This window comes from Macrotis lagotis, chromosome 6 (genome assembly GCF_037893015.1).
Source record: "Macrotis lagotis isolate mMagLag1 chromosome 6, bilby.v1.9.chrom.fasta, whole genome shotgun sequence".
NCBI classification, from domain to species: domain Eukaryota; kingdom Metazoa; phylum Chordata; class Mammalia; order Peramelemorphia; family Peramelidae; genus Macrotis; species Macrotis lagotis.
In genome coordinates, this window is record NC_133663.1 from 114,318,461 (window position 1) to 114,337,452 (window position 18,992).

Consider the following 18,992-nt stretch of genomic DNA (forward strand, 5'->3'; position numbering starts at 1 on the left):
AGTGTGATGAGAAGAAGATTCAGGTGTTTCTCATCTGCTTTCTTTGTCCCCTCTATTACCATAGGTTTTTTGTACCTCTTAGTGTAATGAGATTTACCCCATTCAACCCCCCCATCCTCCCATCTCTCTCCTGTCCCTCTTTTTAAGGAGGTAGTGCTTTTTAGATCATTCTATCTAAGTCATAGAAAATTCTGAGTGTCTGTCCCTTCTAGTTCTGTATATTGGATCGAATAGAGTCAAAATTCCTGAGAGTTATTAGAGTCTTTCTCCCAAGTGGTGTTAAAGTCAGTTATATCTCTTTAGATAGCAGTCTCATTGATAGGTCATGAATGTCCATCATTTCTGGCTAGGTATATTCTCTCTGTTAGAGTTACAATTCTCAAGATTTATGAGAATCTTTTTCCCCCATGCTGGGATATAGCCAGTTTCAAGTTACTGGATAGCATTTTTTTTCCTTTTCCACCACCTTTTTTTTTAACCTTTTCATGTGTCTCTTGAACATCCTATTTGATATCCAAATTTTCTGTTTAGCTCTGGTCTTTTCATCAGAAATTTTTGGAATTCTTCCATTTTGTTAAATGTCCATCTTTTTCCCTGGATGAGAAGGCTCAGCTTTGCAGGAAAGCAGATTCTTGGCTGCATTCCAAGCTCCCTTGCATTTCGAAATATCTCATTCCAGGCCCTTCGATGCCTTAATGTTGATGCAGCCAGGTCCTGTGTGATCCTTACTGTGGCTCCTTGGTATTTAAATTGTTTCTTTCTGGCTGTTTGCAGGAGTTTCTCTTTTATCTGATAATTCTGGAATTTGGCCACAACATTCATTGGTGTTTTCATTTTAGGATCTTTTTTCTAGTGGGGATCGTTGTACTCTTTCAATAACTACTTTGCCCTACGATTCCATGATGTCAGAGCAGTTTTACATCACTAGATCCTGTAATATTAATTCCAGGATGTTTTTCTCTTCTATGTTTTCAGGAAATCCTATAATTTTCAGGTTGCCCCTCCTCAATCTGTTCTCAAGGTCAGTGGTTTTGTTGATGAGATGTTTTACATTTTCTTCTATTTTTTTCTATTTTTTGATTTTGTTTAACTGACTCTTGCTGTCTCATGGAGTCATTAGTTTCTGTAGACTCCATTCTGTTTTCTTGGGAGGAGTTTTCTTCATTAACCTTTTGCAAATCCTTTTCCAATTGGTCAATTCTACTTTTGAAAGAGCTTTCCATTTGACCAATTCAGATTTTGAGAGAATTATTTTCTTTTTGTATTTGCCCAATTGAGGATCTGAGAGAATTATTCTCATTGTATTTGTCCAATTGATGATGTGAGAGATTTATTCTCATTTTGTAATTGTCCAATTGATGATCTGAGAGATTTATTCTCATTTTGTATTTGTCCAATTGAGGATCTGAGAGATTTAGTCTCCTTTTGTATTTGTCCAATTGTAGTTTCTAAGGATTTGTTTTCTTGTTGCAAGGCATTAATTGTCTCTTCCAAATTTTTAAGCTCCTTCCTTATTTCTTCCCGGAACTCTTTCTGTTCTGAAGGCCAGATTGTAACTTCCTCAGAGGTTCTAGGTCTTTCTGAGTTAGGGTCTTTCCCTTCCAAGAATTTTTCTATGTATCCACCTTTCCCCTGACCCTTATTCATTTTGCTAAGACATTGAGTTGGGGAGGGGCTGGGTCACAGGGGCTTGAGATGGTTAAAGGCTTTACTCCCTGAGTGCAGTTTCTCTGGCTGGCCAGTAGGAGGTGTTGGTTGCTTTCTCTGGAGTGTCTGTGACCTTGATTGAGAACTTCTCCCTTTGCTTGAAGGGAGGAGTTGGAGCTATTGAATTCTTTTGCCTTCAATCAATTGTGCTCTTTACCCTGGCCTAAGGTCATACCTCAGCTGGGCTGGTTCTTCTGCTCACACACCTGTGCCTGAGACAGAAGTAGTCTGCACTTGTTTGTTCCAGGAAGAGGCCTTAGTTGTAATTGAAGCGTGGACTCAGAGTTCCTCAGACAAGAGGAGCCCAGGGATGGTGTCCACAGCTCTCCTGCCCTGGAACTCTCCCCCCATCCCTGTCCACAAGCTCCCAGGGGACAGTACCAACATCAGTGCCTCTACTCCTTAGTTGACTCAAGTCCCTGCTGTCCAGCCCCACCACGGATCCAGCAGGCCCGGCTCTCTGGCCCTCAGACTCCCAGCTCCAATTCAGCTGTTAATCTGCTTGAACCGGGCTGATCCTCCCTCTGAGCCCAGACTCAGCTGCCTGAATTTGGCCAATGCTGCTGCTGGAGACAAATCCTGAGGTAGATGTTCTTTCTCCTGGCTTTTCCTTCCAGATTTTGTGGGTAGGATTTCTATTAAGAGGTTTGTTTCATTGGATAGATGGGGAAAGATCAGGAAACTTTAGAACTATGCCTGTTTTCTCTCCACCATCTTGGTCAGAAGTCCTCTCATTGGTTTTCTGGAGACAAATTTGAACAAATAAAAAAATTGGAGTTGCTGAAACAATCTCCATATGACCTTGAATGATAAACTGAGGATTATCTCTTTGATGAAGAAAGTAATAGGGAGTTTATTGAGTAGAGAAGTGACATGATCAGATTTGCTTTAACTTTAGAAAGATCACTTTAGTGATTGAGTGAAGGATAGACCAGAAGGAGGAGAAATGATGCTAGATGATCCATTAAAATTCTATTTCAGTCTGAGATGAAGGGAATTTACACATATGTGACAGAGGAATGTGTAAAAAGAAAAAGATTGAGATGAGAGATACCATGAAAATAGATAGAGCATGACTCAATAGATCTTTGCCCTAATAGAATTTGCCTTGTGTGATTGTCTGAGGCCAATTCAGGTCTTCCTTTTTATCTATGTCTCCCTGAAGAAGATATATATATATATATATATATTTTATATATATATTTTATATTTATTATATAATATATATATATATATATATATGCATATATTTATATATATGTATGTGTGTATATATATATTTATATAGATATATGTATATATATGTAAAATGATTTAATCCTGCAATAAAAAGACTTAATATTAGATATATAAATATTTAAGAATATTCTTGGTAATTGATTCTTGAAAACAGAGATAACATGCTTAGTCAACTGTAAAATAGGGACTAGATTTGTAAATGTTTTGTCAGTAATTTCAAGATTAAGATATCTGGTCTAGCATCTCATAATTTTCTATAGGTTTGAGAGATTGAATTTGCCAAAAATCAGACAATCTATCAATCAGTATATATCTATGATTGTTTACTGATTGATAACCTGTCTGACTCAGTTCCCTCATAAATAAGTTACAGATAATTTTAGCACCTAATTTCCAGGGTTGTGGTAAGGATAAAATAAAAATTGTAAAGTATTTTACAGAACTTAAAAGTATATTATAAATCAATTAATTCAATCAATTTAGTTGGGAAAGAAATATTAATTTTGATTGAATTTGTTTTTAGTTGTTCAAAAGTATTTTTATGTGGCATGTACTAACTTTTCCTGTAAAAGATTTTCCAATTTAGGATAACAAAAAGACTAGACATAATTCAGTAATTTTTAAAAGTAGATTTTATTGATTTCTTTTGTTTTTATGTTGTCTATATTTTCCTCTGTATTTCTCTCCTGTTCTATACAAGAGATTTATCTTTTCATCACAAGGAACTTAAAAAAAAAGACAAAAATTAATCCACAAAAGCAAATCAAAACAATGAAAAATTTAATATTCTTCAGTCAGCTGGAATTCATGTCCAACTAAAATGTTACTGTGTTTTTGTTAAAAATTATACATCAAGACAAATAAAGTGTCCCTTTCAGGGCACTTTTTAAAGGTGAAATGTACTTAAAGATTTAAAATGGAAAGAAGTGAATTCTAATTAATATTTCATTAATAGACTGAAGAAAGTCTTATGATTCTACATATTAGAGGCAACAGATGTAGCATATACACAGTTCTAAGATACTGAAAAAATAACAGTTTTTACCAATACTTCTCCAAATATGAATGGTTGTAGAATTTTGGGTAATATATCATGATGCAAACAAGAAATGGTACTTACATATAAAGTATCACTTATAAAAATATTACTGTTAGCCTACTGGTGCAATTATTTCAGTTGTTTTTACATTGAATTCAAATTTGTAGAAAGTTCATTTTGCTCATATGTTATGGAATTATAAATTGATTTTGATACTAAGGTATCAACCATTATCTTGGTTATCTATCTCAATGAATGTAGAAATTGGAGTAACAGACATTTTTCAATTCTTTGTCTTCACTCTGTGGTCCAAGCTTCTTTAAGTGATTGTATCTTCTAGAAGTCTCTGAAGTCTTCTTGAACATGATGAAATAAGTACAAAGTTATTGATGAACATTTGTATCTAAAGTACCCTCTCAACTTTCCTCCATCATAGAATCACATATTTTTGACTATCATAGATCACTCTAGTTTGTATCTTACATAATATTTATTGTTACAGTTACTTGAGTGGGTTATTTCTGTTGTTATCCCACTTCCACTAAATCTTGAATTATTCCTATGTGTGGGGAGGAAAAACTATATTATGAAAGAATCTCTAAGGAAGCCTGTCCCAATCCTTCCTAATTTTGCTGCCTTTCTTGTGTTACTTGTTTTGTATATTTGCTTGCATTTTTTCTTCTCATTAGATTTAACTCCTTTAGGGTTAGAACTGTCCATTGACCCTTTTTCTTTTTTTTATAATAAGCTCTTTGCACAATGTCTATCACATAGTAGGCACTTAAAAATACTGACTGACTGACTGACTATATGGAGACACTTGTTTTATTAAGCAAAATACTTTATAATATCTAAATAAAATAGACATTATATCTATTAGTCTCTACTTTCAGCAATTTTGAAATTATAAAGAAATATAACTTATTTATAATATAATCAATGGAAAGACTGCATATTCTATATTAACAAACTCTTGAAGGAAACATTCTTAATTTATGTATTTAGGAGTTTCATAAAGATGTTTGTAGACATGGGAATAGATGTGTATGAGACATTTTATCAGTTTACTTTTTTCATATTAAAAAAAATTTGACATGCTTTCCCCCCACTCCCTCCCAAAAAATCTGATATCTTTTCCTCTTTTAGGAACTTTGTATATTCGGGGGAGTTAAGTCCCACAATGGATTGAGCACTGACCTTGGAGTCAGGAGGACAGGAGTTTGAATCCAGATTAAGACACTGTTGAGGAGTATCTTAGCACTCAAATCCAATTCGTGTACTTGTCATGCATCACCCCTTCCCTGATTTCATGTTCTTTGAAAATGAAGGACAAACATCATCTTGTATAACAATATTGCAAAACTATCACAATCGTGTCCTTTCCAAATCCAGTTTTTCCATCAGTATTTTTATCTAGGGCAGATAGTACTGATGGGCAAAAAACTGGACGCAGAGTTGAATAGGAGAAAGAGAGCAAGCTAGATGTATCTCAAAGCTCTTCTACTGACCACAAAAATTCCTAAAAAAATGAAGGTCTTTATTGATGTTTTAACTCATCTTATCTCATGTTTTAATCATATCAATATTCTAGTAGCATTTTCAAATGATCTTGAGACTTGGAATACTACTGAATACAAAAATCAAAATATTATTAAATAAAAACAAAAAAGAGAGAAATTATGATATGGGCAGGTTACAGAATATAATAAATGAGAATCCAAAAAGAATAAGAGAAGAAATATCAAACAATCATATGGAGACATATGGCAAGAATAAGGAATGAAAGTTGTATGGCATGAGTTTTCTTTTGTTATCCTTACAATGTCTGAAGGAAGTAGGGAAGATCTCCCATTGGTTAAAATCCTTTAGTAGATTTAAAGGTAAATACAATCAAGAGTCATATAGAACAGGAAAACAGTTTTCTTCTTATCTGTAAGGAACTCTGGAATTAATGACATCCCATGTGCACTTCAGTAATTGAGAATAATGTTATCTGAAGACCTGTGTTGAAGCAATGAAAAGGAATATGGCATAACATTACTTGTTCTTTAGGCTACTTCCTACTGGAGTTACAATTCTGTATTGCTAGGAAAAATATTTTCATTTATTCTATGAAAAAGACCCAAAATACAATAACTCCTTTTGTTTTTGTCAATTTTAAAGTATCAAACCTTCAACTCTATATCTATTCTTTGATTGTAAAAGAAATGTGACATTCTTGGGAAATGGTACCATTATGGTAGATCCAGGGAAGCACTCTGCTTGACTAGGTACCTATGACAATTACTAACTCAACTTTAGCAAAGAATAACCCATAAAGAGAAAAATAGTTTAACTTTAGATCCCTATTAGAGCACCATCACCATAATCACCAAAAAAATTCTTGTATATTAAAAGCCATCTATTGTGAATAGCCCTGCATAGAGGAACTTAATATTTTAGCCAGATTTTTTTTAACCAATTAGAAAACTTTGTTTTTGTGGAAAAAAATTAAATCCCAAGATGATATTAACAAATGAGACCTATTATATCCAAGTAGAATTCAAAATCATAAAACTGCCAGGAAAGTTCTAATAAAAGAATTCAGTGCTGACTTTTAAAAGCATCCATTCTTGCCTTAGAAACTTTTGACCAACTTATGCTTTTCTGTGATGATGTTATTTGGAACATCGACTTTTAATTTCCACAACTCACCAAGCACCCCAATTCCATCATTGAAACAGTTTCTCTAATATTATATTTCTGTTCTCTCACTGATTAGAAGAGAGATGAATATGTTCCCTTTGACTCTAAGACGGTTTAAGAGTGGTTCTTGTGACTTCTCCTGTATGCCTTATCTCTTGTTTTATATAGCATTTTAGTTTAATTGCTGAATATTCTTCATATGCCAAACTATAAATATTTAGAGCTAGAAGAAAACTTAAAACTCACTCATTTAATACAATCTTTCCTTTTTTTGTAATGATGAGAAAATTTGGAGATCAGAAGTATTAATATAAAAAACAATTGAGGGTCACAGGAAGGTCATTGCATAACTGGAAATGACTTAAAGGTCTTCTTGCCCATGTGCATCAATGGCCTACTCACCTGGGTTGACTCTCCATTTCTTCTCATCTGTTCCTTATGTTTTGGAACTTCCTGGAGCATTGTGTGCAAACACTAAGCAGGGTAGACTTTCTGCCCTGAAGAGGCTTTGAGAAGAGGGTAGGAAGGCCCTGATATGAAAAGGCCACCACCTTGTATTTAAAGAAAAAAGAAACTATCTGAGAGTAACTTAGTCACCTAAGTTTTGTAAGGCCTTGAGAATTTGTGTGTGTTATTAAGAAGGAAAATATAATTTGTATAAATTGTATGTCAAGGAATTTGGGAATATTGAATCATATAATCTCCATATTTCATTTAGGAAAGAGAAACATTGTACTAAATTTTGTAATCTGTTTTGATGTTAAATCAATATTGATAATTGTCAACAATCTCACAAAGTCTTTTGTTGGTACAGAAAGAAAGTTTGTAATCTTTGTCCTCTTATCATCTTTCATCAGATGTTTATGGAAGGGAATATATGTATATCAATTATATGATATTATTTTATAATTTCAAAGAAATTGTATTGGCAGTATTTGGTAACCTTGTGAACATGGAAGCTATTTGAACACTGTAATTTTAAAGCCTGGAATTGGCATGTGATTGTTTTGAATGCTTCTCCCCATCTTTTCCCCTCTCCACCACTTGCCAGCTTACAGTTCTGCCTCTTATCAAACTTTTGGGCCTCTGTTATGAAAATAATTTAATGTTATTTTGGATGTGACTTTTAGAATTTAATAGAAGTATAAAGAAGATCTTGCAGTTATAAAAGAACTTTTTAGGAATCTGAAAATATATGTAATTGAATTAAGGAAAGCATAGGTATATTAAACACTCTTTCAAAAAACAGGGGGGGATATATTATATGCCCATGAATAGATTGAATTATGCAATTTAAGAATGAATTATGCAATCTATACTATAAATGTTTTGAAATTTGATTCTAATTGACTAACTCCAGATATGAAATCTTGGGAATTTGAATGGTGCAAATAGAATAAGCTGGTGTTTCAAGAAAGTCAGTATGAATACCCTATGCAAGAAAGGGTAATGTGGAAAAATAGGAAAGGTATAACTAGGTATGAGTAGGTAATAATCCAAGGGGAAAGACATGCTTGTATTTCCATGGGTAATGGAAAAAGCAGAGTTCCTGAAAGGAATGGCCTCATTATCACTAAAAAAAGAGAACCAACATGAGGAGGAAGAGGTGCAGGATGGGTTTGACAATCAATCTGTTGACTTGTTTTGGCAGAAGAGCAAAAGATGTGTTCAGATACAAAAGATGAACTTTCATCATGTCAGTATCAGGGATGTTGGAATCTGTATGTAACGTGACAATAAAAAACATTCAGCGCAGTACCCAAAAACCTTGTCAATATCCTGTTATATAGGATGTTCGAAAAGAACCATTTTTATATTGTTATACTAATATAAGAACTTGTTATAAGATTGTTGATGATTTTATGATTCAATCATGGTATAATGACAGTTATAATGTATTGTTAAATGGTGAGATAGAAAGCTATTGCTGAAATGAATAATGTATATAATGTGTTGTATTTGCACAGGGTTGGGGAAAATAGCAAATTACATGTTACTCCTTTTGGTTTGGATTTTGAATTTAATTGGTTTGGGGATAAATAGCAAGTGAAATTGATAATGCTTCAAAACAAGATCTCCCTCCTGATTCATGCTGAATAAGATATTATTGATGGGTTTAATAAATTTCCAAGTCCTACAATGATTTGGACCCTCCCCGTGCATAGTGTATCAGTGATGGTAATGTTTATGATCATAGTACTTCTCAAATGGTATTGCCTGAAAATAATTCCCCCTCTTACAGATGGCTTAAAGAAAATTTGCCTCAAAAACAAAAAGGGGGATTTGTAAAAGACTGTTGAGGGTCACAGGAAGGTTATTGCATGACTAGGAATGACTTAAAGGTCCTTTTGTGCACGTGCATCAATGGCCTATTCACCTGGGTGGCTCTCCAGATCTTCTCATTTGTTCCTTATTTTTTAGCACTTCTTGGAGCAGTGTGTATAAACACTAAGCTGGCAATATCAATATTATGTGAGAGTGTTAGCCTGAGGAAGTAAACTTTATCACCTGCTGTCCACAAGCATGGAGGTATTATTTGTCTGGCTAACTGGAGAATGCTACTTGAATTGGGAGTAAACCAGGGATTAAGGGAATATTTAAGCTCTTGCATTCTGCAAAATAAGCAGAGACTTGTCATTTTTGTCTCCTGCCTCTTCAACATTTGCCTGAGAACTTGACTACAGTGGAACTGAGTCAAGTGAATAGGTTATGAATAAAGTATGTAGTTATGAATAAAGTATAAATTAGCCAGACAGCACACAACAGATTGTGATGTATTCAAAAATTAATTTATGATGTATAATTTCTAAAAACATTCTATATATAAATTGATGATAATGATGATGATGATGATGATGATGACAACGATGATGATGATGTTACTGCAATATCTGATGGATCTGTGATCTCATCCATTTGGACACTCTTTACATTAATAAAGATCACAGTCCACTCATGTCTTCTAAACTTCTTCAATTCATGTCCATATTCCCATTAACCCTCAAAATTATCTAAAAATACAATTGAAATTTTCCTCTAGGTATTTTAATCACATATAGCCAGATTAGTAGAGAATGAGACACAGAGGAAATTCAGGAAGCCTTGAATATAAATCTCAGTTTGGATATGTAATGACTGTAATTATGAATAAGTTGTTTAACTACTATAAATTTCAATTTGTTGATTTATCAAATGATGTTAATTATAGTACCTATTTTATAGGATCATTGTGAGGATCAAATGAGATAAAAAACAAAAAGTTCTTTTCAAAATTTAAATAAATTGTATAAACATAAGTTATTATCATCATCATCACCATCATCATCATCATCATGAAAGAGATCTTTTTTATTTTCATGATTCACTTAATGATACTTTTTACATCCTTCACTGATGCCTAACTATTGCTTATATAACTCCATAAGATTTTCTTCATCTACTATCTATCTCTCCTTTCCCCTTTTTTAAATAACTTATATCATCTTTGATGATATTATTGTTCTTAGCTTTTTGCCTCATTTGACATAGCTAATTACGAATCATCAAATAAATTTACCTCTGGAAATATCTAATAAGAACTATGTCAGGATCTTGAAATACACCCCTGAAAAATATCTTTAAGAAGAAACTTGTGATTGCTTTTTATTTTCGTCTTTTGTTAATAAAAATATAAGCAGAACAAAATTTTATGTTCACGTTATATTTACCTGAATTTTGAAAAAGTGAACCTATTGTATGATGTTCAAAATCATATACAAAGCCTTGTAGTTTTCATTTTTTCATCAAGGAAAGTAAGAATGAATATATAGATATATCATTATCATGATTATTTTATAAAAAAGAGAAACTTAGTATTTGAGTCAGTCGTTGCTATTATATTCTTGGTCTCTTGCTCCCATTTTTTAAAAATAAAATATTGATTCTCATCCCCCATTCTTTTATTTTCCCCTCTTTAAAACTTATTGAAAATTCTTAAGAACATTCAAAATTATCTGATTCACAGCAATGATTTTTCTGTATGTACTTGATCTTATTCAGATGCCTTTTTTAATTGCTTCTTTTTTTTAATGATCACTTTTAATTAATTATATAGCACATGAAATAATGTGTGGGGAAAGAAAGTAGGAAATAATTAAAGTAACTTGGAAAACTTATTACATTTTACCTATTCATTATCATAATTTCAATTTGATATTTTAATGTCTTTGAAATTATCTATCTCCCTATCTATCCATCTATCTTATACCAAGGTTTCTGCACACTTATTTTCGCTTCAACTGTTTTAATTTTTTTATAAGATATAGTTTGCCATTTTCTTGTATCTTAAATATGTTTTAAAAAGGAGTTTAGATAAGTAAAGAATTCTTACTCTTAGATGCATGCTTGACAAGGTCTGTTGAACAAAGTAGCTTCTAGACCCTTATGACTTCCTTGTGAAGGCAGATTTAATTCAGTTAATTAATTTTATTTTTTTAAAGAAATGATAGTCATTTGTTACCTAGGAGATGAGCCACTGATACACTGATAGGTTTCATCCAAAAGACAGGGCACCCCTTGAGTCCAGCCTGTGGAATTGAGGCCTTTGTTAAAAACTGAAGTCAGGGAGAAGTTGATCCCTTCTTCCAGGCTGAAGTGTCACCCACAATAATACCTGGTCACATATGGTCCAAGTGATTGTCAACAAAGTGAACTTCCTTTTTCTCCTGATGGAACCAATGGGGTTCTGACCTTTGTTCAATCTTGGATTTCCTTGGAACCCAACAAGGGTTTGGGTTAGACCTCCTTAACCCCTTGTGGGAATGATCAGAAATGTTTTTTCCCATCTTTTAAATCACTTGATTTTGCTTGGCCTTAGTTCATTTTTAAAAATCACAAGTTTTGGGCTGTGATGTACAGTTTTAATTTTTCTTTTCTCAATCTCTTTAATGAAAATGGTATGTCTTGTTGCTGGGAATAGCCAAGACTCTGTGTTAGGCAGATTAGAAGCGACTACATTGTAAAGTGTCTGTTTAAATAAAAGAAGGAAAATCTCTTTTAAAAAAAAGAAATAATAAAGAGAATTAATATCTTTATTTTTTAATCTTTCTTTTTTCAGAGTTAACAATTAATGTTAAAACTGTTATAATTTCAGTTACATAGCTTCTAATTAATATTGGGCTTGATATTTGTTTTCTGTGATTTTTTATGCATGGTTTAACAAAACAAAAGTAGATTATGAAATGAATGTAACTTATTATTGTTTTCTGTTCATTATTCTTGTTTTCTGTTTGTATTTCCTAATGCTGACTATCATCAGGGTTTTCTAATTCTCTAATAGGCAAAAGGAAGAATATTTTATTTATTCCTACTGGTTTATTTTATTGCCAAAGTCAACAAGAAAACTAATTTCATAGAATGTTTGGACATTTACTCATGCAGAATTCATGATTGATATAAACAAAAATAAGAATCTGAGAGTGATTATCGCCTATTCATAAATAACAAAGACTAAAAAAGTAGAAAAGGAATTGATAGAATTCCCAAATTTAATGGTTAATTTAAATTAAAAAAATAAACATAGAGGAAGTTAGCAAATAAATATTGAAAAATATGATTCACACTTGAAGCTTATTTAGATATCTAAGACTGTTTATATTGTAATTTGTTTATCCTTTTTATTACCTTTTGCCATATTTTAAATTTTTTTTGAGATTAGGCTGTTCCATGATTCACTGAAATATAGCATCATCAGGGATGTATTGGTGGAAAATAATGCGTATTTGCTTGCTATTGTTTTTTCAATGAGCATTTTGAAATCTTTGAAAATACTGTTAATTCTTCAAGGCTCTCAAATTAATCTACTACAATAAGCTATTCTAAAGTTAGTCCACTTAATGGTTACTGTGAAAGATTAACTAGCCAGATTTATTCTATAGTCATTACTAATTGAATTGACTTGGGCAAAATATATATTTTTTATGTCCTTTGTCTGTTGTGACTGGATATATCAATCTGTTTTTCTCACAATAGATTTCACTGTAGATATTTTGGAGCATTGTTGGGCTTGATATAATTAACACAACATTGTAAATTTGAAAGAAACATGATAAAATTGAAAGAATTCTGAAGATACAGTCAGAGGATCCTGATTTTAGTCCCAGGTCTAGGATAAACATAAAATTTAATTGTCTGGAAAAAACTCAGTTTTCTCAACTATACAATGAAGGGAATGGAGTACAAGATCTTTATGATACCCTTCATCTCCATGTCCATAATCCTATATTCTCCAAATAAGAACAATAGTACAACAATAAAAAAAAGTATTTTCCCTTTATTTCATGTTTATTCAGGGTACTTTCTAACACACTAACAAAATCTCTCCTAGTTTCTGAAATAAATCATAAGCTACTAAGTGACACTATACAATTACTATCACATTACAGCTTTTAAGGATTAAAGTTATCTATTAAATATACACACTTACATATATGTATGTGTACATATACATATTTGGCACTATTCAATTTCTATTCCAGCTTTCAAGTTTCTCAGACTTTATGGCAAAAATATTTTATCATACAATTCCTATTTTGAATTTATGTATAACAAAATTTAATGTAATCAATCAATATAGCTTTTCCTTTTGATATTTTGCTTATCAAAACATGAAAGGACATATTGCAATTTAGCGTTATAAAACTAGTATTGCTTAACATTTGGCTTGCACTTGTAAATCTAAAATTGTAAATTTTTGACCTATTATTCTAACAAGTCCTCTTTTCTGTTCCCTTCCCAGTTATGGAATATTTGACAAAACATTTTTCATTCTTGTCCAGTTTCTAGCTTGAGATATTCAAATGACTAAAATACTTATTCACAATAAATTCAAGTCTTAAAATCGTTGTCAGTATCAATGTCAGTTGAAAATCCTGCTTTTCACTTATAAATTGAAACTTGATTCAAAAGTCAAGGAAAATGGCGATATCCTGATGGCTTAGTTTTTATTTGTCATTTCATGGACTTCAAAAATATAGAGTGAAAAAGACTATGGTTCTATTCTTCCCGAAGATGCTTTAATGCTTGGTATTTAAGTAATCTCCCAGAACCAATATGTGTCCTAGCCTTTACTTTTTTTCCCAAAAAGAAATAATAAAGACCCTAAAAATGTTATTTCCTTTCATCACATTTTATTTGGGAGAATGAGAGAATTAAAGATGAATCTGAAAATGATCCATAGGTAGGGATAAATGGGGTAGGAGCAAAAATTCAGTATACTTGGAGACCTTAACTACTTATACTATTCATATGGACTGATCTGTAGGCAATACTTTTTTCTTCAAAAAATCCATAAAGCATTAACACTTGGGTATTAGTACAGCCCACAATAGCTCTGGTGTGGGTCTGGACATGAATTCCCGAGAGTCGGGTCGGGTAGACAAACATATCTCAACACAAAAGGTTGGGAAGTGAAAAATCTACCAACTTTATTTTTGGAAACTCAGACTTTTTATAGCAAAATCTTATCTCAGGAATGACCAGTTAAAGGAAACCCAGTTTTACAATTTCCTGGGTAAGTTTACAGTATTTGTTCTTAGAAACCTGCATACTTCTCTATCAAAGGAACCTTTTACAACCATCCTGGGACCACAGATTTTCCTAGGTCAGGGTTCACTGGTGAGCCATACAATAAGCAATAATCCACGCATATCTTTGATGGAAAAAGTCACCAAGTATATGTGAACATCACTCCCTGGGGCTGGCCCTCTACATATTAGTGCTGTCATTTTACATAGGTGAAAATTAAAAACTCATAGACTACAAGAAACCTGTTCTTTAGGTAATTTTTTTGGATAATCCTATTTCATCAAGGAGGGGGAGTGGTGTGGGAAATGGCAGAAAGGTAAGTATACAAGAAAACCAATTCAGTTCTCTAAAAATATAGAACTAGTACTTGGAGAAATACTTGTAATTATTTTGAAAGGCTTTACATTTTGAAATTGCAACTTAAAATCCTACACAGTAGTTGAATGTTCATGTTGCCACCATTAATTGTTAAAATCCATACCAGAATATTAGCTCTGAAAAGATCTATTAAGCTAGAAAGTTCTAAATGATTATCTGCTATCTAAGGCCAACACGGTGAAGTTATAAGAAACTCCTCAACAGAATGACAGCAGTGGTTGAGGTTTTGTTTTCAGGTTGCAGTAACCTTCCAAAGAAGTCTACAAAGCTACAGCAGGATGATAATCTATGTGCTAGAGAAATTGCCCAAACCGACAAATTCAGCTTTTTTCCATAATATTAAAGTAAACAAAGACAAAAAAAAAAGCAACCTAGACTCTGCTAACTAGGTAGCTTCCTCTGACTTTGTCTTTTTCAGTAGCTGTCTGTCAGAATCTATCTCATTTATGTTTAAAGAAGAGGTACTTTGGGAGAAATTTTATTTTTAAGGAGAAAATACTTAGCTCACTGAATTTTTTTAAAGTTTTGAATCGAAAACAGAATTAAAATTTCAGATTGGCCTCCAGTTCAAAATCCACAACTGAAGAATGTTGGGGAATATCTAAACTGGGACTAACTCATTCTGTCAGACCACCTGCTGGGTTTATTTTTGAAATACATAATTATATTTCAAGAAAGAAATGCGTCCTAAAGATTATGTATGTGGCAAATGGCATCTTGCCTAGACAATGAGCATACCTGTTTCTTCTTTTCAAGTTTCTAGAAAAATGGCGTGATTGCATATAAAAAGCTGAAGATAGTAAGAAAAGATAATAAGGAGGAAAATAGGAATGATTAATGTTTAGATAAAATAAATCATTATATTTTGACATAAAGATATTTTTGAGAACATTTATATTGACTAAGGCAACAAGAAGGTCGGAATGAGATATGTTTTCAGTTCAAAAGAACTTTAAAGAGTGTTAGCAGATATCTATTACTTGGGATGAGAACCTACCTGGAGTGCAGCAGCATAAGACCATAAAGGCTAGAGTACAGTCATGGAAGCAGTAGCAACAGCTTCAAGAGATCTAACATTAGAGACTATAAGGAAGTTGGACAACTAGTCAGAAAGAGATAACAGATGAACCTTTACTGGCACTGGGTGCTGCTAGAACTGATTAGAAACACTATTGCCCCTCTACATTTCTAGGTCACAGTTCTAGACTGAGGAAGAGCATTGTGACTGTAAGGGAACAATGGTCCTAATTGTATGAAGACCAGAACATAGATCAGGAGAGCAGTAACTACATGGTTCCTTAGATCACAATGCCTTGGAAGCAATGAAAACCTACAGACCAATATAACTAGACTTGAAAAGATCAGGATTTCATTTATGTGCCCCGAACAATACTAAATAGTATAAATTAGGCATTTTTTCCTGATTTGAAATTTCACAGAATTAATAGCATGATAAAAGAGACACAAAAATTCATTGAAGAAAAGAAATGCTTAAAAATAAAGAATTGATCAGTGGAGCCAAGATGATGTCTCGAAAATATTTCAAAAGCCTTAAAATCGTGACTCTAACTCAAATTTCAAGACACAGAACCCACAGAAAGATCCAGTGAGGCAATTCTCTAGTCCAAAGAAACCTGGAAAATAGTGGAAATGCTCTCTTCATGGGGTTGGAGGGCAGCTCAACAAGCGAAGGAGCTTCACCCTTCCAGGAACAGCTCCAGGGTGCCTGGCTCACTAGGAGCCCCAGCTCCTGGCAGCAGAAGCAGATTCCTGACTTGCCACCCCAAGGGAGCATCAAGCACAATTTGGAAGATCAATAGGGAGACCTCTGCCAGAGCAAGTGCAAAGCCCAGGTCAGCATGGCCCTCCTCCGCACTGTTGAGGTCTTCAGTGCAGCACAGATGCCAAGAAATGAAAGCAGGCTTGTGGAGCTGCCTAGTAGGGAGACACCCCACAGCTGCTCCCTGAGCCCTCAGCCCCTGGAAGGTAAGGGAGTGGAGGAAGCCTGTCAGCATCTGTCCTCTGTCCCTGGGACAGGACTCTGGGGCTTTGGCCATATTCAGACCCTGGTCGCAGTATGGAAATCCCCCCCCCCCCCCCATAGAGCAGGGACCTTCCTCACAGTCCACCAATAAGGAGGACATTAAAGCAATAATTCGAAACTATTTTGCCCAACTGTATGCCATTAAATTTGGTAAGCTAAGTGAAATGGATGAATATTTACAAAAAAGCTGTAAATTTCCCAGGTTAAAAGAAGGGTAAATAAAATAACTAACCCTATCTCAGAAAAAGAAATTCAATAAGCCATCAATGGACACCCTAAGAAAAAAATCTCCTGGGCCAGATGGATTCACAAGTGAATTTTATCAAGCATAAAATGAAAAATTGGTTCCAATTGTATATAAAATATTTTTAAAAATAGGTGAAGATGGAACTCTGCCTAATTCCTTCTATTATACCAATATGGTACTCATATCTAAACCAGGAAGATTCACAGCAGATAAAGGAAATTATAGACCAATTTCCCTAAACATTATGGATGTAAAAATTTTAAATGAAATATTAGCAAAGCCATTACAGCAAGTTATCACTAGAATAATACATGATTTTTATTGATATTTTATTGTTCCAAGAACATTATGAAAGTTTTTCAACATTTATCTATGTATATTTCTAAGTTACAAAAATTCCTTCCACCCTCTCTTCCCAACAACCTCTCCTCAACAGCAATCAGATTAATATTTTGCATAGAAATTTGTGTTAGCTGTGTTTACAGATTGGTTATTTTTGCTATGGGGAATTAGGATTAAGGAAAAGAAATGTATGAGATTTAAAAAAAATAAATGTAATTTTCATCAGATTCTGAAGGATTTTTGTTTTGTTTTATTTTTCTTCCTCTGAATGGAGATAGTATTATCTGACACCACTCTAATAGAGTTTTCCTAGTTCTCTGAACTGCTGAGAGCAGATATATCCATCTGGGTTAATAATCTCACAACGTTCTTATTAATGTGTACATTGTTCAATTGGTTCTGCTCTTTTCACTCAGAATAAGATGTTGTAATTCATTCTATACTTCCCTAGAGTCCTACCATTTATGATTTCTTACAGAACAATAGTATTCCATAAAATTCATGTATCATAACTTGTTTAACCATTTTCAATTAATAGATATCCCTTCAAATTCCAATTTGTTGCCACTATAAAATGAGCTACTAAGAATATTTTAGAACATGTGAGACTTTTCCTGTTTTTTTTATGATTTCACCTGCTTATAGTCTCCATGGATCCATTTCTCTAGTTCTTAACCAGGCATTTAACTAGGCATTTTTGATGGCTATTGATGATTCTTTTAGATCTGGGGGAGCTAGGCCACCTTCCTTTATGTTTTTGTCATCAGTTCCCTTGTTATTTTTGACCTTTTTGATGCTTCAGATGAAGTTTGGTAATGTTTTCTTTCCCCCAGATTGGTAAAATAGTTATTTGATATTTTGATTTGTATGGCACTAAATAAGTAATTTAATTTGGGTAGAATTGTTATTTTTATTTTATTAGGTTGACCTAAATATGAGCAATTGATATCTTTCCAGTTACTTAGATCTGACCTTATTTGGGAGAGATCTCTTTATAATTGTGTTCATACAGTTTATGGGTTTGTCTCGGAATATGGATTTCCAAGTATTTAATAATGCCTGCAGTTACTATAAATGGAATTTCTATCTCTTGCTCTTGGGCTTTGCTGTTTATATATGTAGAAATGCTGATGAGTGGCATGGGTTTATTTTATATCCTGCTACTTTGATGATTTTGTGAATTGTTTCAAGGAGTTTTTTTAGATGATTTTCAGGTATTCTAAGTATGATATCATATCATTTGTAAAGAGCAAAAACTTTGCTTCCTCATTGCCATTCTGATTCCTTCAGTTTTTTTTCTTCTCTCATTGCTAGATTAACATTTCTAAAACTATATTATATTGAATAGTAATGGGTGATAATGGGCATCCTTGTTTTACCCCTGATTTTATTGGAAATGCTCCAAGTTTATCATATTACATACAATATTTCTTGATGGTTTTAGCTAGATACTATTAATTCTTTTAAGGAACACTTCAATTATTCCTCAACTTTATAGTTTTTTTTTAAATAGGAATCATGTTGTATTTAGCAAAGACTTTTTTCCGCATCTACGGAAATAATCATAAGATTACTGTTAGTTTTGCTGTTAATATATTCAATTATGTTGCATGTTTTCCTAATATTGAACCATCCTTGCCTATGTGGTAAAAGTCTTACTTGATCATGGTTTATTATCCTAGTATTAACTTATTATAATCACATTGTTAGAATTTTATTCAAGATTTTTGTATGAATGTTCAGTAGGG